General features: G+C 40.5%; 1 long non-coding RNA gene across 4 annotated transcripts in view; it reads left to right on the top strand.

Annotated features, from left to right (window-relative positions):
* The window catches only part of LOC114012535 (uncharacterized), a 77300-nt gene that overhangs the window by 11247 nt on the left and 40115 nt on the right, over positions 1 to 25938 (top strand). Inside the window, exons 3-5 of one of the 4 annotated variants that reach the window (XR_008749166.1) lie at positions 1286 to 1363; positions 1542 to 1683; positions 3599 to 25187. This is a non-coding gene — a long non-coding RNA (uncharacterized LOC114012535). Of the gene's footprint in view, positions 1 to 1285; positions 1364 to 1541; positions 25188 to 25938 lie in introns of all 4 variants that reach the window. The other 3 variants (XR_008749167.1, XR_008749169.1, XR_008749168.1) reach the window with 3 other exon arrangements.

The following is a 25938-nucleotide window of genomic DNA, read 5'->3' as shown; positions in this document are numbered from 1 at the left end:
TATATTTTTGAGTAGTTGGTATTTTTAGAGATGGGATATTTTGCTTATTTTTAAAGGCAAGGAAAAAGATGCATAGAAACAATCAGAGAGATGTGGCACCGTGCTTTCTCTGAGTAAATATCCACGAGACCACTCCAGATTGCCATATCATACATGTATGTACGTTGCCACAACATACATATCCTAGCCCTACTCCCTATACCCTTTAGATTAGGCTGCACCCCAGACATTGAGGACCTGTAGTAGGTAAGCCTGCCTCCGTTGTATGGCAGTCTCCAGCATTGCCGTGTTTATGCCATCTAGACGCGTTAACATCTGAAAGAGAATTCAGGACTGAAGGAATGAATTCGGTTCGACAAAACAAAAGATGACACCAGTTTCTCCCTGGGCATGATGCTGGTGGTGTCAGTAGGATTGTAACATGTTAACTTGTTCCAGCATTTCTGAGCTGGGGGGGTTCTCTTTAATATATGTCAGATTTCCTCTGTAACGACCAATTAAAATTGTAGGACTAAGTCAATGCAGCTATGATATCCGTGGTATCCTGCAGCATAGTTGGCAGAGCAAGCACGCCCTTTTAATTTTCTTTGCTCTGTTTTTCTAGCTTGCTTGTCACTTCAGTTTGCCCATGACTCTTTTCCTTGCACTCTTCCCACCCAGAAAGAATGCTAGGGCTGGGTGGTAAATAAAGGGACAAAGATACCATCAACACAGATGATGAGTGTTTGTATGTGTGATTTTTAAGAAAGAAACTTCAAAGAAATTTTGTGTCATTTAAAATTTTCTAGCTTTTATTAAACAAAATAAAAATTATACATTGTTCAATTAAGCTAGAAGGGGGGGGGGGGGAAGCTCTTTATTGAAATTCATCAAGGTGTGACTGAAACGAATTATTTTCCCTGACTTTAAAATATTAAATCATCACCAGAACTTGTTTCTGGGCTCACAGGCAATAATGTGTGTATCTCCTGTTCTCTATTTTGCTTTGGTCTCGCAGGCATAATGTAATAGCCCTACTTTTTTCAAAGAATGTGCATCTCTATTACTGTGTAGTCTGGACAAATCGAGCAAACAAATTACATGTGCAACTAGTCCTTACTGGTTAGATAGTTCTTGGTATTCCTACTTTTGTTTTTCCCTTTCCAACATATACATCTACAAAGCTTGAAAGCTTTGGAAAGGACTATATGTAACTTAATCACTTATTAATAATGTAGAAATAACTTGGACCTTAATCTTGTTCTTTCCTCTCTCCTTCTCTTTTTCATTTCTGGACTGTGAGAAGTATTTCTAGCAGTGGCAAAAATATTTGGATCATCCCACAGTGCTCAGAAACCATAAGGAAGAGAAGCCAGTACAAATGGTAAATGAAATTTTTAGTCATATTGTATAAACTCCAACTCTTACCAGCATGAGGCTGGAATTCCCTCATGTTATACCTCTGTGCTAGAAAATATGATGTTGTCTGATTGCTACCAAAAATTCTGATTTTATTATCTAACGCTACTTTCTGCTTGTCTTTTTGCTTGTTGTCCCTTTAGTCAAGCAAATTTCGAGTCCACCCAGCTTGGCTGAGCATTTCTGTCTGTAAGCATACTGGGAGCAGCTTTCTGCTGAGGTACCTGGTACCTGCTGCTTTCACTTGAGCACCCTAGAAATTCAGGGGACTTCCTAGCTTCAAAGGTATGAGAGCTACTGCAGTCAGATAAACCATAGTTTTAGCAATGAGTAATCAGCTGCTTACATTCGTATTTCAGTAGGCTTCCCTGCGACTCTGTGCTGCTGTTATTTTGTTTTGCTATTTCTAAATGTTCTGTTATGGATCAGCTCCTACAAACTATTTAGAGGTGTCCTCCAGGCTAGACCTTTGTCCATCTCTCAAGTTTTCATGAGTTTCATTAGGTCATCTGATCACTGCTTATTGTGAGTCTAAGTCACTAAGATTTAAGTGATGCAGAGAAGCTAGCTAACTCACAGAAACTGAGGGTATCCAAGCTGTTATTGTCTGGCCCATAACTGTCCTGAGGAGTTAAATATTACAGAGAGCTGGGAATCCATGTGTCTGAGTTCTGCACCAAAGATATTTGTTTCCAAATCATCACAAATGCTTGTTTTTTCCCAAAACACAAATACCCTTCTGACCTCTCTAATTTTCTGATATAAACGGAGAATCTTTTCATGATAATCAGAGTCAAGTATCAGTCCCAGAAAGCCATCACTATGCATTATAGGCACTTATGCACATTAGGAAACAAAACAAAACAAGCAATCTACCACTTTCCAGGATCAGTGCTATGAAACATTTTATGGGTGGTCCATAAGTGGACAGAATGTTGCACTAATGTGTGACTGCATGGCAATTAAGCTTAATTAGGGAAGGTTTTGAAAAAGACAGATGAAAGTAAATTATGGAAATGAAAGCAACTGTGCTTTTGGGGACCACACTCTGCTACATTAGTTCAGCGAAGTGTTGCTCAAAGTGTCCCCCATTTGTCACATTCTGACACACATCCAACAGTTTGTCAAACCAAGGTTTTTCTCTAGGAGGAGGAATCTCTTAGGAGCACATTCTTCACCCTGTCTCTGCTGAACTCACTGGTTTCTTCAGGAGTCAGCTGCACTTCTACAGTAAGAGCAGCAGATGACCCTTAATGCACAACCATCCGGTTTAGCTTAGCATTGCCTCCTTTCTAATGGTAATGATGAACGTGGATTTTCGTTTTCAGTGTGTGCTCTGGTGAAATTTTTTCACATTTTCATATTTCTAATGCTTTCTCAGATTTACAACTGAGTATCCCATATGGAACATCTGATTCTGGTTCCAGTGATTTTCCCTGGTGAGAAGACCCTGGTAAGCAGACCCAGAGCAGTTCCAAGCCTTCCACGCTGCGTGGTTCAAAGGCATCCTGTCAAACAGGCTCTGTCAAAGCCGAGGACTCCAGGTTTTTTGCACTTGGAGACAGATTGTTTCAGAGCTAGGTGTCCATTCCCCCTCCAAGAGAATTTTAAAGGAAACAAAATGTAACATGCTGAAATCCTCAGTGAAACAGGATTGCTTTTTTCTGCTCTGGACTAAGTGGTTGTTACTGCAGGCACCATTATAGTATGCTATGTTATATTGAACCTTATTAAATTATGGAAAATAATTAAGTAGAAAGCAGGGGGAAAATGCTATACAGTTAGCAGGCAAATCTTTTTTTTAGCTTGGATAGTGTCTGTTACTGCTTTCCACCAGGACACTGGGATGCTTTTTTTCCCTAATGAACTTTTTACGTCCGAGATGAAATACAGATTCTGTGGGCAATTTATTAAGAAAAACACCAGTTTCATGTGAGGAGATTTCAGACCAACAGGGAATTTATATGTGGAAATCATATATGGGCATAGGGAAACACCTCATAAAAAGAATGACTACATGGTCAGCAGCTGTAATTTAGGTACATTCTTTTTTAATAAAAAAATGTGTGTTCAGACTAATCTTTTCTTTTTTTTATTGCAGCTCAGCAAGGTAGCCTCAACTGTAGTTGTTTAACCTTCTGGTTTTCTTTAGTTTGTTTTTGAAAAAAAGAAAGCTAAAACCAGTACTTTGTGTTTTCAGTTACGAAGCTTTTTCATATGTGAAAGGTGCAGTAAGGACACCTTTCTCCACTGAAGGAAGCTGACGTAAGTGTTGATAAAAATATCACACGTAAATGTGTATTAAAAAATGAAAAGAGAGAGACAAAAGGATGCTAAACATAAAGAAGAAACTAGTTCCGGGATGTGATGACTGAGCGTGAATGGCTATGCACAGGTAATCCAGACACTTCCTAATGCCTAAGAGCTACATGTCAGATGCATGTTTACCTGCACGTACGCAGATGCAGACTTTGCAAATGATGTGTATGTGTCCATAAATGACAATTTCCTACAGGGCAAATTTTGTGGAAATCAATCAAATTAAAAATTATATTCCTAGAACGGATTCTCTAACCAAACCTTTAGATGGGATCTTATGTTTAGAACAAAGCACTGTTTCTGAAGAGAGATCCCCTTAGCCAGGGAGCCTTACTCAGATCCCCTACTTGCCTCCTCATCTGTAACTGGAAAGTGAAGGCTCAGCTAAAGACTTTCTGGTACGTGAGGTAATGAGAAACTCCAGGGTATGCCTGGGTCTGTGGTAATGTGACACTTGTGAATCGAGTTGGCACGATGTCCTTGGCAGCCTTGTTGCAAGCCCTCCATAGACTCATTTTTACATGGAGATGATTAGATATTAGTGGAAACCTGATGCAGTTATGAAGCAGTAGGTGAACAAGCCATTTCTCCCCGCTAAAAGCCTAAACCCGGCGTTTATTACTTCCTGTTAGGTCACAGAAACATCAATCACCTGTCACTTTGATGATAGCCACTCTCTTTTCAACTGTGCCTGAAACGCTCTGCCCTGTGCCTCTTTTACACATGCTGCCAATGCTCCCCTCCAGCGGGTTTCTCAAGATCTGAAGTATTCGTGCTGACATCTTCTGCAGCAGGCAGATCTCTGGGAGTCCCTGGGATGGACTCCAAAGGGAATTAATAAGAGTCAAATAAATTAGCTGGGGCAAAGGCTGGAGTTCAGCTTTTGCTGGGTTAATAACGGGGAAATTCACCTGGATTAGTACTGACTACTTAACAGGAGCCTACAGGGCATCACGTTTTGGCCTTCTGTGATTTGGATACTTTCTAAATTATATTTTATGCCAGAATGCTGCAGCATTACTTGTTGGAAGAGCCAAGGAAAAGCAAATTTTTACAGCTGAGACACCTGTGACAGCAGCTAGAGCTATTTTCTCTACTCTCTCCCCACACCACAAGCCCTTACACGGCTTTAAAGCCAGAGAAATCAAGGCATATGAAAAGGACCTGCTGAAAACATACACTAATGGAGGAAGTAAGTCTATTATTCCCAGTTTTCTAGAAGGCACATTTCGGTCTGGATGTACCATATTTCTGCAAGAGATGCTTAATATTTACAAGTGACGGACCTGTGAATGAGCCCAGGCTTGCTGGTATTCTTGGATTCCTTTCTAACCTGCCCTCATTTCTTTTTTCCCTACCTCCTTCCCTCTTTTGTGGCTTTCCGGTGCAAGTGCCTGCAGCAACCCCCTGTTCAAGATCCAGGAGTAATCCTTCACTGCCGGCCCAAGGCGAACCTTGGCGACAGCCGTCGAAAGGCCTTGATCACACATTCCCAGCACCCTGCCCTGCCAGCAGTGGGAGGAAACTCCAGTTTATGTTAATAAGGTGTGGAGAGTGGCCAAAGTATTTTGTGAGTTTTCCAGCTCGAAAGGGTAATGAAGCTACCTCTGTCTCAGTACGCTGGCCAGGGAGCAAGCTAAACAACTGGGAAATGAATTTCAAAGGAGAAATACAGAGCACAGACTCCCTGGGTTTCGCACTTCCACTGGGGGATGATTTTGCCTCTTTCCACCTTTTTTCCAGGCTGGCTGCTCCCTTTTGCACAAAAAGAGGGATGGATGAGGGAGGGCCAGCAGGCTGTTTCTGTGGATTAGCTTCAGGCAGCTCTCGCCAGATTGAAAGTTACACTGGAAAGCATTTCTTAGTTTATACCAAAATAATGAATTGTTTAATACATAAAGTAAACCTAGAAAGTTATTCCCATAAATGTGGTTTAAAATCTACCTATTTATTAGCTCTGAGCAAAAGAAACCTCCACACTGCTGAGACCATGATCAGATTCTTTGGGCTCACTTCAAAAAGCTCGCTCTTTTTGTCATTCCTTTCTGACCTCCTCCCTGCCAGTCCCGGGATGAAAAGCAAGCCAAAGATCTGCTGAGAAATGGGCCGAGCCGCTGCTGACCTTTGCAAATCCAATTTCTTCAAAGCGAGAGCTAAACGACGTGTTCCCACGCTGTGTATTGCTGAAACGTACGATGCAATTCAGGGAATGAATTCACCATGGTGCAGTCTCATTTTGAATCCAGTTTTATTGCTACGTGTCAGAGGGTGAAGGAGGCAGAGTGTGGTACAAGTTATAAAGAGCATTTGCACACAAGTTTCACAAACCACATAAGTCAGTCTTTGAAAGATTTTGGACTTTGGAGGGGTTATTTCCTCTAAAAATTAAAGTGTGTAAAAATTAAAAAACCCTTTTACCTCTCTCCCCCTCAAAAAGGGAGACATTTTGTAGCGATTTAAAAGAAAAATAAGACAATGAGAGTTTGTACTGAATAATCTCCAAATAGAGAAACAATAACTCTCTGGGGGTATTGTCTGACATGTAACCAAGGTGCCTGTCTGGGGTGGTTTGCATGCACAGGAGTTATGGGTGAATGGGATGGTGATACAGGGAGAGCTTTAAAATGAATATTTAAAATTCAGATTCTCAGTTTGCATATCAGATTTGGTACGGGTGCCACTCCTATTTTGCAGCAGTGAGAGCAGTCCACCCTGTGAGAAGGTTCAGGCCTCTGCTAGGTACCATGGGTGTGCATGCAGGATCCACACAGGAAAAGCGTATTGGCATTCCTAACCTAACTCTTATACTCTTGATCCAACAGCTGCATGGAGGCTGGTCCCCTCCCTCTGTTTTCCAGGAGGAGCTACTGTTTGTTCCCGCGCAGCTGGCTAAGCCCTGCCTGACCCCAGCACCAGACAGCCCGGTACCCCCCGCACGAGTGAGCGGTGATGCGCAGCAGCCTGCGTGCATGTCCCGAGCAGCGCCTGTTTGCGTAATGCTGCCACTTTTTTCCTGGGGCAAAAGGGATGGAAGAGGATTCTCATTCTTCATTTAACTACTGTAGGGCATATGTCATGGGTAGCGCATCTCCAGTCTGTTCTTCAGCGCTGAAGAGAGGAGTTAGGTGTTCCCAGCATGGGCTGAGTTCCGTGCACGCCCCTCTGGGGATGCCACCTCTCTGCTGGGAAGCTATCACATGGCAGGCAGCAGCCAAGCTGCTCCACGTTTGGTGCCTTACCACTGAACTCCCGGCATACAGTGTAACCCGCCGGTTTGGTCGTACAGTAGAAGCAGAGATATTGCAGCCTGTTTATTTATTTCATTATCATCTCCATTGCACAAGTGTCATTCCATTAGAGCTGATGTAATGGAGAATCAGGCCCTTGGGCTAATGGGCTAAACTATGCCCTGGCTGTGTACGCTGAAGACTCAGAGGAAGCTTCAATGCTCTCATTTTCTAGTTGTCCTCCCCAAAGCAAATTAAAATACATCATTGTTCTCAAGACTGCTGAATGAAGCAAGTTGGTTTTTAATTTTATTTCCATAACCATGAATAGTAAATTTCATCCATTCATGACTGGTTTATAAAAGAGTTTGCTAACTAACCAGATCTGAAGAACTTTCTTTCTCAGCAAGTATTGCAATAAGAGCATTGTTTGTGTTTTTATTACTTGCTCAATATTTTTGTTATTCTCTTTCCCAAGACACGATTAGATTTTCCAGTCTTCTGGACATCAAAGATTTTGGAGAAGAGATTGTATAAACTGGATAGGTAACAGCTGTTACCAGATGGATTTACTGGTAGAAAGGGGAGAGGGCTAATTTGTTTTATGTGCTTCCTCCCACTGCTGGCACCTTTCACTGTGGCACACTGTTTCTGTCCTGCGACAGGGAATATCTTTGCACAGAGGGAGCCCTTGTCCACAGGATTACACCTGCCTGTGGGTTTCACTGTTGTTTGTAAGTAACTTCTAAATGCCTTCATCGTAGCTTCTTTACCTGGTCTTCCAGTAGTTTATTAGAGAGAAAAGAATGGGAGGACAGCTCTAACTTTGTTAGTTAATAGCACTGATTGACAGATTTTAATTTCTGAGCTTTTCAAGTCAGAAGTTTTGTTTGCTCCACTTCTGAATGTCTCAGAACACTTTAAATTAGATTTATTTCTGTAAAATAAAAAAAAAATAATTACCGTGAATTCCCCAAGAAAGGTCACACAGGACTGAAGCAGAGTTTCAGCTTGAATAAACTGCAGTATCTCTGCTGCACCCTCCCATTTAATTTGGGAACGAACATTCACATGAATCCTCTTTATTTCCTCATCTGGTGTAAAATTCCTTGTGCTACTCTTTTAGATTACTCACTGTTTAGGAAAGATCTTGGAGGGGAAATGGTGATTTGTAGTATTGCAAAGTATTAGCTTGTAAAACAGACTGTGTGCGTGTATAATAACATGATTTTTGCATGTTACTATGCCAACAATGTCTGATCCCATTCAGATAACAGTAAGACAACTTACAGCTTTGACCGCATACAAAGAAAGTCACACTACTTCTCTTTTTTATTTTAGGTTTGATCTACTTGCTTTTGCTATTTGCATGTTGTGTTTTTAAGTACCTACCCCCACGTTCTTCAAGCTTCAGAAAAAGACAGCGCTTTCCATATACATTGTCTGCAAAACATGCCCTATGTCCTATGAATATTCTAAGACATCCACTCTGATCTAGCAATTTAAATGGGACTGGTGTCTTCTTAATCTAGTCTCCTTCTTCCTGAGGCAGCCTAGATACTGCTTTTGATCTTTCCCTGCCCCGAGCAACATAAGAATCTATTGCTGTTGCAGGACAGGAGACTCTGGCTTCGCCCAGTCTGCTAGGATCCTCAGACCTTTGCAAAAATGCTCAGATCCTCACAGAGTTTCAGCCTTTTCTGCAAGCTGGCCTGGGAGCACTGGGCACCTCATCTGGGTGAACGCCGCTGGAGCAGACAGTCAATGGCCACTGGGCTGCTGTTGGAAGAATGAATCCAGGCTGGAGAAGGACCGAACAGAAGCTATGTCCAGAAAACCATCTCTAATGTGATTTTGGGTTTTTTTTCATTATTTTCTAGGTCTTAATTAATTTTAAACTGTTTTCTTCAGTCTCCTTCATTCGCTCCCTCTCTACTGTTCCATATATTTAAAGCAAATGACCCAAAAATGAGAGGAAGTCCTTTCAAATGAGGTACTGAGCTTTCGTGCAAAGTGCAGAATATTTTTTTCTGTACAACCAGTGGAGGAATGAGAACAGCTCTGCCAGTTTCAAGACAAAATGCTTCATCTTTAGTGAGCATTTAGACTGCAATAAAGATCCAAATATAAAGCCAAAGGCAAAACTGCAGAGGAGGCTCACGACTAGGTGGGCAGTTTGCTGCAGGAGAAGGGTAGTAAGCTTTATTATCCATTGCTCCTCTTGTAGTGGGAATTTGCCATTCAGCTGGCACTGGAAACACTGCAGAGAGGTTTTTATCACAAAGAAGTCTGAAAATGTGTCAGTTTGCAAAACTGAAGGAGCTGGCAGGATTTGAATTCCAGAAACAAAACTGCTATGATAATTGTGTTCTCTTTTGTTCATTTTGTCTGATTATAGTCCAGAGCCAAAAAAAATTTAATAGCTTGTAAAGCTGAAAGCTAACCATGTTATCAAAATGGGCTCCAGCTCACTGAGGGATGGCAAGAAATATGCTTTTCCTCTTTAGGATGTTGTTAATAGTTTTGCATTTCTTGCCAATTTATGAAAACTTTGATATGATTTGAGAGGCGGTGGGTAACTGAGGAAGATCCTTGATTGTTCTTTGAAAAAAACAAGTTTGTTCTGTACAGTTCATATAAATAGGGAGAGGAAGAAGAGTCTGGTCTATAATGAAAGGTATGGTGAAATCTAGATTGCAGTCCCTGTTTTACACATAGCCTTTCCATATGCCAAGTTAGGACTGGCGCAGGTGAATGTCACCCCAACAGCCTACTTACACTGAAAAATTACTGACCTTATCTTGGATTCCCCAGGTCACGTACTAACACACACAGAGGACTGAGCACATTTTGTGCTTGTACATTGGCAAAGATTTGTGTAAATCTCAGGCTTTTAATGATGTGTTAACAGGACAGTCTCTCACATCCAGAAGAGCAGATCTTGTTGGTAAGCCTAAGAGCTGGCAGGAGCTTGTGCAAGTGGTTGTACCAAATGATTGCTGAGCTCTGAAAGCAACAGCTAATTCAGGTGCAGTATCTCACAGACTATGTTAATTTTTAAAATGAGCTTTGCAAGCCCGGGCTCAGGCTTCTACAGGTAGTGTTTGCCGAGTTAAAGTTACGTGAAGTATTTTTTTCGCTCCACAAACTGTTTGCACAGGAGTTACAGGCCTAAGTTATCAGTCCACTATTGATAGACATTGCAATCAGTAATTTTACTGCTTCCTTATCATGTTTTTGGAGCTTTGCAGTGAGAATAATTAAATAAAAAATAAAAGAAAAATCATTAGCTTGAGTAAGTATTTGCCACAAAGGAACACTTTTTCATGGTGACTTTAAAATGTCATAGCAATGCTCTGAAGCGGTACAGGAACTGTGAAGTTTCATCTATATAGCCAACAGGGGATTAAAGCTCTGTGTCTCAAGAACTTCACAATGTACGCATAACAATATTTTTCTTCTAACATAGTTGCATCTTCATAAAACCTGTTAAACTGCAGCTTGCAGAGGAAGTATAAAGCACAGGGCAAATTAAAGTACAGTAACCCTGAAAGAACAAATTGATCTAACCAGAGCCGCATTACTTACAGGAAAAAGAATTGAGATTATTGATGGCTCACTGCACAGAAACAGCATTTACTATGATGGAAAAGTGTATACCACGGATTAACTCTGTCAGTTTTGCACTGGCCTGTTTCTCATTTTACATGGCAAACACTTTGATCCATGTTACAATATAGGTATTTGCAATCCTGGGAAACTTGCTGCCCCAATCTAAAGATGAAATAATTTAATCATAAGTACTTGGACAGGCATTTTTCAAACCAATTTAATTATGTTTCATTGTTTACAGCCTGTGTCTTTATGTGAGCATTACACCCAGAGATAATTTAAGAGCACAACATGCTTGCAGGCTTAGGTGTGTGGGACGTTTGAAAGAAAATGGAAATTTGGTTAGTTCTTTTAGTTTATAACTCCAAAGCACTCAAGCTTGAATATCCTTTTGTTTTCTTTTTCTGTTAAGGAATTTATTATTTTTATTAATTTGTCTCTAATGTTGCCATTCCTGTGCCTGTAAATACATATATATTCTCATGTAGTTTAAGAACAGTGATAGCATTACAGTGATTTTGGGCAGATCTTGAGCTGTGCCATATTCCTATAACATCTCAGAATTCCCAAGGGCCTCAGAAGCATTGCTCCAGATTTATGGTTGCCTAACACTGGCAGAATTTTATCCATTTACATCAGTATTCAGATCTAATGCTTTAGTCATCCAGATCCCTAAACCGGTTATCCTGACCAGTTCTTGAGCGCTGCTTTAACTGTTGCACTCACAGCTTTTATGAATTTCATTTACATTTACATTATGGTAAAAAAGATAAACTGAGCTTTTAAAGATGGAAACTGCTGATACTTTTTACTAATTTCTAGATCTATTATGTCACTAGTACTCTTTGGGAAAGTTCTGATTTACAAAATGTGATCTCATGGTGTGTTTTATCTTATTGGTTTCTTGCCATATTGCCAGAATGCAGTGTATTCAGACAGAGGCAACCAAAATGCATGCTTCAGCAGCCTATGCATGCAGACAAAGTGTGCAAAGCTGGTTTTCATTTTCCAGAAACAGATCTTAGTTACAGTATACCTCCAAATGAATGGCTTTTTATTATTGGTTTGGTGGTTTTGATTTTGATCGGGTTCTTTGGTTTTATGTTTTTGAGGCATGTGTATCACATGCTCACAGGAAAAGTCCAAGTTTCAGAAGTTTTCTTAGAGTGAATTTAGAGCTTTTGAAAGCTTTGCTAGAAACCATCATTCCCTGCCTGCTCACAAATAACAGCACCTACAGCTCTTTTTGCACTATTAAGGAAAGATCCCTTACAAAATGCTACATATTTCTCCACCCTTGCTCAGAAGGTACTACTCTAGAAAAGAAAAGAAGGCCTGTTTGGTCATATGCTGAGTTTCTAAGACTACCAAAAAGATTCTACTTAAGAAGGGTCAACTTAGGAAAAATACCCTCTTGAAGAAGATGCTAACTTAAGAAATGGTATCTTCTCACACAACCTCTATGAAAAGCATTTGGTTTTCAAACATCTGTAGTTAAGTTGAACTGTCAATTCCCCTGCCTTTAGTAACTGAAACCCCACATTTTCCATAGAACTATTCAGCAGTATGCAAAATATTATTAGCAGAAGGGGAAATAAAAACAGCGATTCTGATCAAAACCGAGAACTGCCTCAGTAACAGTCTGGTTCAGATATACACTGAAGAGGGGTTAAGTTGCCAGTTTCTGCTGTGGGCAGTTCACTGGAGATCTCTTACAACAATCTTGGTCTTCAGGAGAATCATATCAGGCAGTCAGTGATGCCTGTTCTTAACTTGAGCATTAATATAGTTTTCTCCTTGACATCTTTTAATCTTTTTTTCACCTAGCTTTATCTATAAAATTATAGATTAGAGATAGGTAGATACAGATACAATCATTTTGCATTTTTTGCAGTCATTTACATTTTTGTTTTCTATCCCTCCCTTAGCTATAAAATCCCATATTTTATCTCTGTTGAAGGAATGTGCAAATACCATCAAACTCACTTCTCAGATGATTTTTCAAACCAATAGTATTTGAATGGCTAGAAATTAAAAAGCTGTTTTTGCTAAACATCTGGTGATATGCACTCTTCTTGTCAATTTGCATTTAGGCTCCTGTGATGATATTCTGGTAAAATCTGAGATAGGATTTTCATTTCCAAGCACTAGACTTATTTGTGAAACTGGAGGTGGAATACTCAGTATGACTTCTCAGGTGATAGGATAGCACTCGGTGAAACAGCAAGGAGCATTTAACAACTTTGCAGAAAGGATTATCTTTCTGAGAGTGTTCAACCCAGGTAGAACCAGGAAGTTTAGAAACTGTGCAGAAAGTCATGCCCTGCTGAGGTCTGGTCACTGCCTTGGTCAAGAGTTAGACGAGGTTTAGACAAAGTTCACATCCTTATACTTCGCCATCCATAGGTGAAGAAACTGATATGAATTTGAGCATCTGATACGCAGCTGGTACTCACTTTGTTATTAACCTTGCTAACTACTGCACTTCAAAAATCTTTGTCTTTTTCAGCTTAAATGGTATTTTTCTGGCAACACTTTTTATGGAGCTTTAAAGCTGTGTCCCACAACTAGTTTTGTTCTTCTTTCTGTAGCATTTTCTACAATTTCTGTCAAGGAATTGACGTATGCGAAGAACTGTACATTGAACTCTAGGATTATTTCAGTTTTGTAGGTTTTAGTCAATAACAATCAATTTACCTAGCCCCAAAGCATGAGAAGTGATATTCACTGGAAGAAGCACAGTGGTTTACAAGTGCATCTGAAGCTGAAAAGATGGTACACAGAAATACTGTACTCTTGGGAAGTCTAGCAATGTCAGTTTTGGAGTTCATTCACATGCTTGTGTAAGAGATGGATTACTTTATGGAACAGGTTCAATTCTCAGTCTTACCCAGGTAAATCCAGAGTGCTTGTCCTGAGCACAGATGACTCCACAGTCTGCCTCTGTGTTAATTTGACTACAGTGATTGAGTTATTATGCGGATTAGTCCACAGCAGCAAAGTGGTATTTGGACCTACATGAAGCTTAGCAGGAAAAAGCTGAATCTGGCAACTTGATTTGTGTCCATCCCTCTCAGTTTCGTTTAGAAAACCATTGAAAAAAAGCATATTGTGCCAGTTCCTCTCAGTTTTGATAGTGGTGGTTAACCTCCTGAACAGCTTTCCTTTATTGATAATGTCTCAGTTAGAATGTCAGTCACATTTTGTACTTAGGAAATGTGTCTTTCATGAACTGCCTTGCTGACTGAGGAAGCTTCAGTTATTTTTTCTTTCAAAACAGATACATACCCTTTCCCTTACCTCCCCAGCTGGACAAAGCCAGTGATGATTAATCACTCTTATCATCTTTCTGAAATATCAGAGTTGTCCCCCCTCATGGCAGAGAACACCAAACCATCCAACGAGAAAGGAGGCCGTGTGAATAGCCTTGCTGAATTCCTAATTATTTGCTCTGGCAGTTCCCAGTGAAGCAGCTGGTTGTCTTTGGAAAGCTCTGCTTGTTGTTTTGGGTTTGAACATCATGTGTCTTTAATTTTCAGCACTAGCCACAGGGATAAGTATCACAAATATCTGCTTGAAGGCCTTTTGCCCTTGGGAACCCAATATATACTTGGCAGCCTCTCTGACAGTGGAACTGAGGGGAGAATCAAAGTTGACTCATTGCCTTATATCCCCTCAGGGAGAAGAAAGAATAAAAAGGGCAATTGCTGCTTCCTTCAGTTGTCTGAAGCGAGTCTTTCCTGTTTTGTAGGGAATAAACTAATGCCATTTTCTAAAATAATCTGCCCTCTATATGAACAAATTATTCCATCCAGTACCATACAGCTAATTCTGGGGTTTGATTTCCTTGTATCCCAGTGCAGTTTTGGGTGGAGTTCAGAAATGCATAACCCCACGTAAAACTAGAAACAGACATTCACATCTTCCACTCAACACTTACCTCCAGCAGAATCTACTGTTATGTTCTTCAGCTGAACGTACGGTAAACTCTAATGGAAATCAGTTTGTGGAGGGCTGTGTATGTCCTCAGGTGGAAAGAGCATGGAGCGTGCTTTGTTTATTATGCCCAAGCTGTTAATGTATTCTGATCTCCTATGGCGTAATCAGGACCAACATAAATGAATGTCACCCTGGTATGTTCATTATTCCACCTGTGGGTATAACTTCACAAATATTTCCCACTTTAAATGACACACTGAAGTGAAACTGTCATTAGTACATTGGTAACATCACAATACATAGGGGAACCCCGAGCCCCAATGTATGCATTAGCTAAAGATTAAGCAGAATGCCAGATGAGCTTTGATTCATTTTAAAAATGTCGCTAGGCAGAGATCCAAGCTCACACCAAGTGATGCCAAGATATTTGCTCATGTCTCCATCGCCCCATATCTCAAGTGGTGCAACCGCCAGAAATAATTTTCCTTAATAGAAAAACTTCACGCATTTTGCACATTGCTCTTTCCTATGTAAATCTTGTTAGTTTATGATTTCAGTCTGAAAATAGAATTCAGCTCTTGTATTTTAGATCTCAAAAACATCTTCCTTTAAGACAGTATTTCTGTATTTCCAGGAAACTCATTCTTTTTATTTTATAATCAGCTCCACTCAGCACAAGGTTCTTCACAAGAAGGTGGCAATTATCCACTGAGAAAATTCATAGTTTTATTTTTCTTTCTAAGACTTCAAGTTTTGCTCTTAGTCTTGAAATTCAGTGCTTTTCTAGGGAGTATGCTTTTGAGTTGATGAGGATTTGTTATACTACTCAAATACAAAAGAGAGTTTTAGCTGGGGAAGAAGCTCTCAAAGATGAATGAATGTATTATCTTAGCGTGAATCTGAACTTTGTCTTGCAAAACACTGCACAGGCTTTCAGTGATACAGAGCCCATTGGAATCAGCTGTTGTCTCACAGCTGAAAATAATAGGGCTCAAAATGGTTCTGATTATTCCTGATTTGAAAGGTAAGTTGGTATGACTTTAGATGCTTCATTTTAAATATGTTCGTACATTGTATAATCATATTAATATTTATATGCTAATTTAATCACTCTGTCCAACACAGAGAATATGGCCTTGGTCTGTAAGCAAGCTCCCCTCTTTACAGTTGCAGGAGTGTATATCTGGACCTAATTGTACCATTAGCACTTTGTGACACTTTTTGCTTTGTGACAAGTTACTTAAGTCGTAAGTGCTTTAAGTTTTGTTAGTGTATGATTCCATTAGCATCTTTTATCTCTACCCAGAGCTCCTAAATCAGTGTTGTGTGGTTTATACAGAAGAGCCAGACAGAGGTGTTTCTCCTTCCCTACTCCTTCTTTTCGCTTTGCTTCACACTGAGGTACAGAAACTGTCTTGCACAGTATTACACAGACATAGGAAGGCACTCTGTACTTGAGCAAGGGCTGAAGCAAGAAAAACAAAACGAATGTGATGCTAAGAGCTCAGCACAGCAGAAGACTTTAGGAGGATCTATAAAAAGTTTAAATTGGTAAAACATGTATGTGGGTGGGTTAGAAAGAGAATAAAGTGTAATTAAGTTACTGAAGCCTCATCAGGACTCTGAACATTGTTCAGTGTGCTTTGCAGTTTGCTTTAAAGAAATGTCAAGAATACCCACATCCTTAGAAAGGGGACTTTTTTCATAGTTTAACATTAATTTTGACAAATATATGAAGGCTGCTGGTTTTTGGACCTTGCGTCATTCTGCTGTGGGGTAGTGTATTACAGGAATGTAGGAAGGCAAAAATCCCACCTTCTGCAAACTAGTAACAGGGTTGAGCTGTGCATATTGGGCACAGCTGAAAGCCAGGGGGGACTTTGCCATCCTGCCCTAAAGAGGGTGCTGGGGCACATCCTCTTCTCCAAACAGGGCTGGGAGTCAGCTCCCTGCCTCTCTGCCTTGCAGGGACAGCCCCCTGGGGGGGCGGGGGTCCCTGCCTGTGCACTGATACCAGAAGGGTGGATGGATGAGCTGGGATAGCTTTCCCCTCTATCCCTTTGAAGCAGGGGGGAGCAGAAAAAAGAGTGCTAATCACAGAAAAGTATTCTTGCAGCTACTGGGTCTATAATGTTGTCAGTTTAGGTCTGACGCCCTCATGCTGTGACTGACCCAGACACCGGCCCCTTCTCCCTCTGCTAATGCCTGCTTGCCCTTCACTTTCGCTGGAGCTTCCTGGGGGCACATTGAGTGATGACCCCTACAAATGACCTAGGCTGCTCCTTTACAAAACCCTGTGTTGCACCTGAGGCCAACAGAAGAAAACATGATGGTGAACTTCATAAAGTTCTGCAAAGTAACAAGTTTTGTGGACCAATACTGCTCCTGCAGTCATCGCAGCAGACCAGACCTCCTGAGCCCAACTGTGTGAGTTGCCATAGCGTGCACAGTGCAACAGGTAAGTGGGAAACCTGGAGCCAGACAGCGATTTTGGTCCCAATTTATACAGGCAGCCTTTTGACTAATTCTCCTTCTCATGGTCCCCAAATCCCAAGGCTGCTGGGAATCGGTCCTTCCCCTTGTTCAGGCCTATGTCCTCCCCAAATAATCCTTACATGAATGCTCAGTGGGCTCCGTCGTGACAGGGGACTCCTTCACTGGCAGATTAGTGGAGTGTTGTGGCTGGGAAAATCATGTACCGCAGCTATAATAGTGAAATTATGAAGAGTAATGAGGATTTGAGCTGTTATCTATCTCATAAATACACATTCTAATGTGCAGGAAAACCACAGTGTTGACTGAAAATATTGCAATCTTCAAGGGAAAAAAAGATGTTAGCCAGAAGTGTTGTGTCTTTACATATGGTTCACCTAAAAAAAAAAATCTGACCTTTTTTAAGATGGCTGCCAGCCAACATTTGAGCAATATTTCCTTTGTGTTTCTGCTCACACAGAATGATTTATGTCCAAGTACTCTCTAGCTGGTTCTCAAATTGCAGTAATGATTTTGATTATTTGTTTGTAGTTATATCTGAACATTTCTGCCTGCCATGTCGTATATCCTGAACCAGTGTGTCATTTAAAGGCAGCTGCTGTGCCCATGTAGAGCCCATTGCTCTGTCTGGTCTGTGACTGTTTGTGTGTACTATATGTAAGTTTTAGACGGTGAAAAGGGGGAGCAAGAGGACCATATCCTCACCTTGCTGACCAAGGAAATCATAGTTTTCAAGGAAATTATTCTGACGCATATGTAAGGAAGTCAGAATTCGGTCAGGATACTTAGAACAAGTGGCAATTTTTTCCATGGGAAGAGTTAACTTACTTTCCCACGAAAGAGGTGGGGCCAGAGCCGCATGCCATCAACCCAGAAGATATAAGGCAGACTGCAAGGGAAGCGCAGTTGGGCACAGCTGCAGTGAACAAGGTCATCCGTGCAGGACAGTGCATGAAGAACATGCTGCAGGACTTCAGGGTTTGCCTACACAATGTCACAGAGGAGATTTAGTTGGGACACTTGAGCTAAAAAGCCTGCCTGCATACCAGGCAACTTGTTTTGCTCAGCTGAGACCCACATGCATGTTAATGACTTGTATGTCCATGAAGTGATTTAGCATGGACAACAGAGAAAAGGAAAACCACATTTTTTTTTAAAAAAAAAGGTAGGGAAAAAAAAGAGGAGATAGCACAAAGAAACAGTGTATCCATCCTGGAATCAAAATTCAAGAGCATAATGCAGTTTATATCAATATAAATTTCTATACCAAAGTCAATATGACAAATTAGGCTGTCTGTTTCAGTGAAAGAGTTCCAACAAACACTTAAATGTTTTGAGAGGAGTTGAAAATGACCACCATCATTACGATAAAACAAAATAGTGGTGTATATGGATTGTCTGTTGCTTTGCTTTCCACCTTTTGGAAATGAGACAAAAGAGTTAAGGGAAAAAAAAGAAGAACCTTACTGTGCGAAGTAAAAACCCACAGTATGCAATGGGTTTTTTCTGCAGAAAGTACCTTTTCTTAAGCGTAGGCATTTTTCTTTTCAAAAGTTATCAGAGAAATTAGAACTATAAAAGATCTTATTCTCTTATTTAGTTGGGACTCTTACAGATTCGTAGACATTGAGACCGATGGTCTGTTATGATCACTGTCTCATCTGACTCATACATCAGCTTGTATAATTTCACTCAGTAATTCTTTTACCAAGCTTATGACAACATACAGCTAATTAAAAGGTTGTGATCTCATAGTTAGTGTTTTCACTTATGCTAAGGGTGCCAAGGACTTTAAAAGATCTAATCACACCCACATTAGGGTAGATACCATATGCATCTTACAGTGTATTGATAGCAAAAGCACAATGAAACTGTCACACATTCTGGGTAAGGAATTCACAAGGATTTGGGGCTGGAGCAGGGGTCTCAGAGGTGAAGGCATGGTCTCTCCCCTCATCCCTTCTGCAGCTGTGTCCCCACTGTAACCGTGGTCAGACATCCATGACAGCTGGCAGCTCCAACGCAGCACAGACCTTCCTTCACCCACCTGTGTAGTGAGAACAGACCTCAACTGGTTCTTGACTGGCAGGACCAGGAACCCCACCGGGCACAAGTGCTGTCTTGTAATGCCCCACATGTGCTCTGCAGAAGGCAAAACCACCCCATTAGGCCCTCAGTCTTCCTGTTGGTGGCCCTCCTTGCTGGCTGTCCTGCAGAATGGTGCCACGAGGAGCATGTGGCTTGTGCCACAGATGCCGTCACAACAGTGGTGCTCCATGACTTGGGTCTGCACAGAGAAATCACAGACTCTCATGGTATAATGGTAGCATCCATCACAAAATGCACGTACACTGAGACAGTGAACCTGTATCTTATTTTACCAAAACCTGATATTGGACCATTCTGTGTCTTGTACCTCTCTATAAAAGAAATTGTGTCCGTGCTTCACTCCACATTTCACATTTTATAGTTGCAGGCTAGGTGCACACACAGGTTTGCCTGCAGCAGCTATGGTCGCACAAACATACAATAAGGAGTGTTAAGGACATGTTTTGCTCCAGAAAGTCAGTTAAAGTCCTGAAAGTAGAACATGGTAGCTACTGAATTCTCTGGCTGATGGTAGTTCAGTGAAACTTCCTTTGGCATTCCCAAAAATGTGACTGGAAGAATAAGTGATTCCCAAAGGGCTCCTCAGGAACAGTCCAAAGCTGCAGGCCAGATTATTTGTTTTAGAAGACTGTTGGCTGAGCCCATCTATTGTTGGGTCTGCTGCAGCATTTCTTTTGTTCTTGTCAAACTTAGCATCCTCAGTTTTCTTGTAAATAATTTACCAGACTTTGGAAACTTAACATGGTGGGGGAAATAGCAGGGGTTTTTCTGAGTAGCTATCATCCTTCAGCTTCCAGGAGGCTGTAAGTAACATTTTGCAACATTACTCCATAGAAAAAAAGCCAACAAGACAATATATTACTGAGGGCAGGTATGCTCAGAGGAAAAGCAAGTCTCCTGGAGAGCCGGGGTTTTAGTCTAATGTGTTTCACAAATAGAACTAAGGAACTAGCAGCATCAATGAGCGACCCAGGTAGCAGCAGTCAAACTCTGTATTGCATGTACTAACAATAATTTTAACAACAGAGTCCATGAATGTCTTAGAAGGCACAGAGAATACTGGGAGTGGAAAGAACAGAAGTTTTCGATGGAGGGAAATAACATTCACCTTTTGATAAGCTCCAAAATTGCCTTTTCCAAACAGAGGTGCCTTGTATTACGCCATTCCTGTTGGCTGTTTGGGCTTTTTTCATTAGATGGAAGAACTTCTTGCTATAGTAATAAAGGTCAGGCATTATTGTGCCTCTTTTATGATACTGACTAGCACAAGTCGTGTATACAAACCCAGGAACTATTTATTTATGTGGAATACATACTTAAATAGTGGACTACAAATCATTTAAAGATGCCAATGATATGAATCATACCACAATTTCATGGATAAGTGGAAACATTATGCAACTTACTGAGTTTTTAAAGCACTAACGAATGTGAACTACACAGCAGACTTGAGCTGGACCTTTTCACCCCTTCTAATATATGCCGTGGCTATTTAATATTCCTCACTAGGGAGTAATGCTGGCATACAAGTCAGCAATATATTAGGCAATGGAGCCATGAACCTAGTGAGAACATAAACTAAACTGATTTTCAATTTTCAAACATTACAAAAAGGACTATTATTGTGAGGTTAGAGATGTCAAAGTTGGTGACCTGGCATAATGAAGTATTCCCTGCCACACAGTCAAGCATGAAAAGTAATTGGAGGCAGTATAAACTTTTAGAGTCTTGGGGGTTTTTCCCCTCCCAAATTAAATATTCTTTTGCACTAACTATTTTTTTTTTAATTAAAAATAGTAATTTTTGTGAAGCATCATAAAAGCAGAAATGATGTTTCTGTAAAGTTTGCAGTTGATGGAGAAACCTGTGTGTTTAGAAATGAGGTCACATCTTAACACTGGGGTTACTTACATAAGGCACTGATGAAAAGCAAGTTGCTACCTGCCATCTAGGAATGACATTAAAATATTATGGCAGCATGTGACCAGCTTTAGAGCTTAAAATCTTGAAAGGACACAGACAATGTCCCCTTTGAGGAACATTCCTGAAGATCACTTTACAGTTTCTGCTAAGCTTTAAAACACAGAGTAAAATGCCCCATGTCTAAGCAGCAACGATAAAAGTTGTTACTTCTTAGCTGCAACATTTACATCTGAAAAAATACCACTAAAGTGTGCACAGGTCTTTCTGCTGGTCCATCAGAGGAAAGGGGTTAGCATTTAGTCTAGGGAATGGTGTATTAGTATTGTGAATCCCATACTCCAAGTGTTCGTTATGGCTCCAAATCCCAACTTACTGCACTGGCTTTGACCAAGTTATTCCTGATCTCCCCTGGCACTGCATTGTGTGAGCTGGCACAGCATCACTCCCCAGGAACTAGACTGCAGAGGGCACTCCTATATAAGAAGGAATTGCAGTCTCCAGGCTCATTTACTTTTAGCCTTGATGATTCATTGTTATTTTTTCTTCTTTAATAATTAATGACACTATTATTACACTAAAAAGAAAATCTTATTATTTTTGACAACTGGTTTTGTTATGACTATTTAACTTCCCCCCCAAGTTTATACAATTACAGTCTGTCAGTGTTCATATCATGTTCGGGTCATCAGCCTCAGAAATTAAACATACACAGAAGGGCGACCTATTAATATACCATCCTAGGCATAACTTGAGTAGAGCAGCACGGGGAGTGCGCGAATGAGGACGGAGATGGTTTTTGCCATGTGCCTGGGAAGTCAAAGAAACGCTGGCTGAGGCAGGCCATCCAGTGAGCAATACAAAACCCACCTTCCCCTTCCTCTCATCCCATCTCAGGAAAGGTTTGTTGGAAGTATTGCTTTGGTACGGATTTAAGCTGTGACAGCAAGGAAAGACACAGCCTCTCAAACAACAGGCCCTGAGCCTCGTGGGCTGGACAAACAGACTACAGCTAAACGTGGCCGGAGATCTGCACTTTGCTGTCACAGCGGAGGTGGTGGGACTCTCTGAACGGTGGGCAGCCGTCTTAAGGCTGCCATAAATGCAAACGGCTCTCTAAAGCTGTTACAATAGGCTGTCGAAACCCTGACATGCCTCAAGATTAGGAAGAAGCAAGTGCAGTTTATAGCTACTTGAGCCTCACCCTCCTTTCGTTTTTATGAATTAGAAGTAAAGCCTGTAGTGGCATCATCCAGCATCTCAGCCTTAAGGCTGAATAGCTTAAAGCCAACAGAATTAATTCTGGAAGTTCAGCTGGAGCCTATGCAGCTCCTACATTGCAGTTTAAATGTGCTTCCAATATTTAGCTTTGTTTAATGAGAGCAAGTCTGTACTAGCTTTGGCTTCTGCAGGGATACAGCTCATGTATCATCCAGCCGACAACAGAAGGGTCATTTCGTTTCCTGTGGGTAGTGGAAAGTGATCTGCCTTTTCACACTTACTTCTGGAAACTTGTCACAGGGAAAGTGTAAGATCAGGCTAACGCTGTGTAAAAGAGCTGACTGAGCAAGGGTAGTGGGACCTGGCTGTTGAAGCAGCAAATACACTTCCATAGCTGAGCCCTGAATCATGTTTATTTTCAAACCAAAGACCTCACATTTCCAGTGAGAGATTTGCTCAGTAAAATGCATGCATTTCATATTTCATTACCACATGCTGTTTATCTCGTAGTGGTTAAGAAACAAAGGAGTGTGGAAAGGACAGTTATACGGGGGAGCTGTAACCATAAAGATTCCACTGAATAGGATTTTCCCTCGTTCCAAACTGTTATCTCGCTAGATAAAAACATTGTGCTTTATGATTAAGCTAATTGTGTTGGACAAGCCAGTCTGCAGTCCTAGAAGCCTGGATTTTCAAATGTGCTGAGCACTGGCAGCTGCAACCAAAGTCAGTGGGGGCATTTAAAGTGCAATTAAATGCGAAGTTCTCTAAAAATTTAGGCCAGAGGCTGTCTGTAAAATGGGAGTAGAGATGCTACCTTGCCTCACAGGGGTGCTGTGAACATTTGTGGCACAGCTACTTACACTAGTAAGCAGTTACACTGAAAAGTCTGTGGAAAAAAACCTGTCTTTTTTTCAGACCAAGGTTTGGCTATAAATGTTAAAATAGGGCCTTGAACCACAGACCGAACAGTGAAGAGGAAACAAATATGTATGGCTTGCCCATTTGTAGACTGAATGGATGACAGCTCATGCTCCCTCCCTCGCAAAATAGCTTAAAAATAATAATATGTATACCGCATGGGTTGTACAAGCATATCTAATTCTAGCATTCCCTACAGTATTCCCCCTGAAGGGAGTGTGGGGTTATTTTTAAAAATTGATGTAATATATGTATAAATGTAGGCAATATGCATAAACAACATGTATTTGAGTAAGAAATCTTTGTAGACTGTCCAGATAAAGGAGATGAAGATGATTAAGGGACTGGCGCATCTGATGTGTGAGGAAAGTCTGAGAGAGGTAGGTCTGTTGAGACTAGAGAAGGGGAGATGGCTCATGGTGGGAATCTCATCAATGTGTACAAATATGCAAAAGAAAGATGCAAAGAAGAAAGAGGCAAACTCTTCTCAGTTGCATCCTTTGGAAGGACAAGAGGCAATGAGCACAAACTGAAATGCAGGAGATTCCATTAAGCAGAATGTAACAAAAAACATTTTTACTGCAAGGGTGATCAAAGTCTGGAGCAAGTTGCCCAGTGAGATTTTGGAGTCTCTGTACCTGGAGATATTGGAAACTCAGCTGGACAAGATCCTGAGTTACCTGTTCCCATTGACTCTGCTTTTAGCAGGAAGTTGGCCTAGACAATCTCCAAGAGGTCCTTTCTAACCTCAACCATTTTATGAGAAGCAAGGCAATTTTTTTTCCCAATTTCTCCTTTATTCGCTTTCCTTGCAGTATTGGCAGAATAGATCAGTTTCTATCCTGTTCTGGGTTGGAATTTCTGATTTTTTTTTCTCCTTTATCAAGAATATCTTTTCCTTTTGTGGATACTGCTCTCTAATTTTACAGGCTAATGTAGTGTTCTACTATTTCTCCTGAAGTTAAAACCTGTTTCTTCTTTTGTGAGTGAAGCTTCAGCACAATATCACCAAGTGCCCCAATAATAAATAAAAATTAAACAAAATATAGCATAGAATGTAGCAGAAACTGAAAATATTCTCCTTAATGTCACTACAAATGAAATCTATTTCAGTGTACTCTTTCAACTGAACAGGGAAAACATTTGTAAAAGGTGAGGATTAATTTGCCCATAACTACCCAGAAACTGAAGCAGTGACCAAGAATGAGCGCTGACATCCTAATAATAGTGTAAGGTGAAATTATTATATAAGAACAGAAATTTATAATTTCAATCATTTGGTGGAGTCGTTCCAAGGAAACAAAAATACCAGAGTTGAATACTCATAATAACAATAATTAGAATTAGCTGTAAATATTGCCCTGCAGCCTGCTGTTACAGTTCAGACAGTTTTGTAATGGTTTAGATGCTGTGCTACAGTGGTTTTTATGCTTCTTTTCCTAAATGTTAGAGAAAATCTATATTCTGTTGCCTTAACATATTTCCTGCCTTTCCATGAACGACTGTGACTGACCTACTCACTTTACAGTCATTTTCTGATACATTTTCAAATTAGTATTTAACTATATAGTGACGGACAAACTCAGCAGTGTACTTTGCCAGGGGAACATTTTTAAGTACTGCTGCATAAAGCACGGAGATGTAGCAAGACATTTAAATTATTAACAGTTACTATTAGCAGGCTAGAAGATAATTACGGTATGATTCACAACGCTTTGTTATTGTAATAACTTCTTGTATTTGGATGGTGGTAGCATTCAAACATTGTTCAGCACAATTGCAAAAAACCTGTTAAAGTCTATAAATACTTCATTGCAAGCAGAGACAGTACTGTGTCACACTACACATGCTAATTATTGAAGATCCTTAAGCCAAATATCTTTTTTTTCTTTCATATTTTCTACTTTTTTTTTTACCCCCTCTTTAACATCAGGCTTTTAACTACTTGTTCCAGTAGGCTTTCACTGAGAATACTTGCTTTTTTTGTAGGACTCTGGAAAATACAACCGACTGTTACATATATATCATGTGAGTATGTAATGAGTGCTATTAGATAATCTTTTTGCCCATTCAAAATTCTAAGTAGAATAGATCTTCTGTGCCTTATCTTCCCAGTTTCAGCAATGCCTCCAAGCACTGAATTTTTTTATAGTGATATTCAGGCTGATCTTCAGACTTGTTTTCTTCCATATTTTGTTTTACTCCTAAAGATACTGATAGGGAATGCAAAATGTCACTTAATTTCTTCTAAAATCTAGCCTCAGTATCTGTACCCGGCTTTATTCTGTGTCTGTGTTAGGATATTTTTTGTTCAGGAAGAGGGAATAGAAGTGGGGTTCAAAAGATGTGATTATAATTCTAATATCCCTTAAGAGTGCCGAGTAATTTGCTGCCCTTGTTCCTTCTACTCTGAGGAGCTTGGGAAGAGTGTAAATTCTGTTATTTATTATGTGTTTACTGGGTTTTGCTCCTCTCCTGCAGTATGAATAAGCTTGTTTGATAAATCTGATCATGAATCTGCTGGTTGGAATGTTATTATGCCACGTGTCTATTGACCAGCTTAATATCTGTTGAATGACAGAAGTGCAAGGGTTTTCTTAAGTGCCTTAGAGGTGGGAGACAAAATGGAACACTGGCATTGGAAAGAAAAGGTGAAGAGATCTCTTAAAACCCTACAAAAAGACTGAGAAGCTTGAACTAGTGTTTCCTTCCTTTGAAGAAATCTAGAGATGTCATGTCTTCAAGATCTCACTTTTCCTAATATCCTGAGCTATGGTAA

Source organism: Falco peregrinus, chromosome 11 (genome assembly GCF_023634155.1).
Source record: "Falco peregrinus isolate bFalPer1 chromosome 11, bFalPer1.pri, whole genome shotgun sequence".
In the NCBI taxonomy this organism is placed as follows: domain Eukaryota; kingdom Metazoa; phylum Chordata; class Aves; order Falconiformes; family Falconidae; genus Falco; species Falco peregrinus.
Note: the sequence above shows the minus strand (reverse complement) of the source record. Positions and strands in the feature narration are given on the sequence as shown.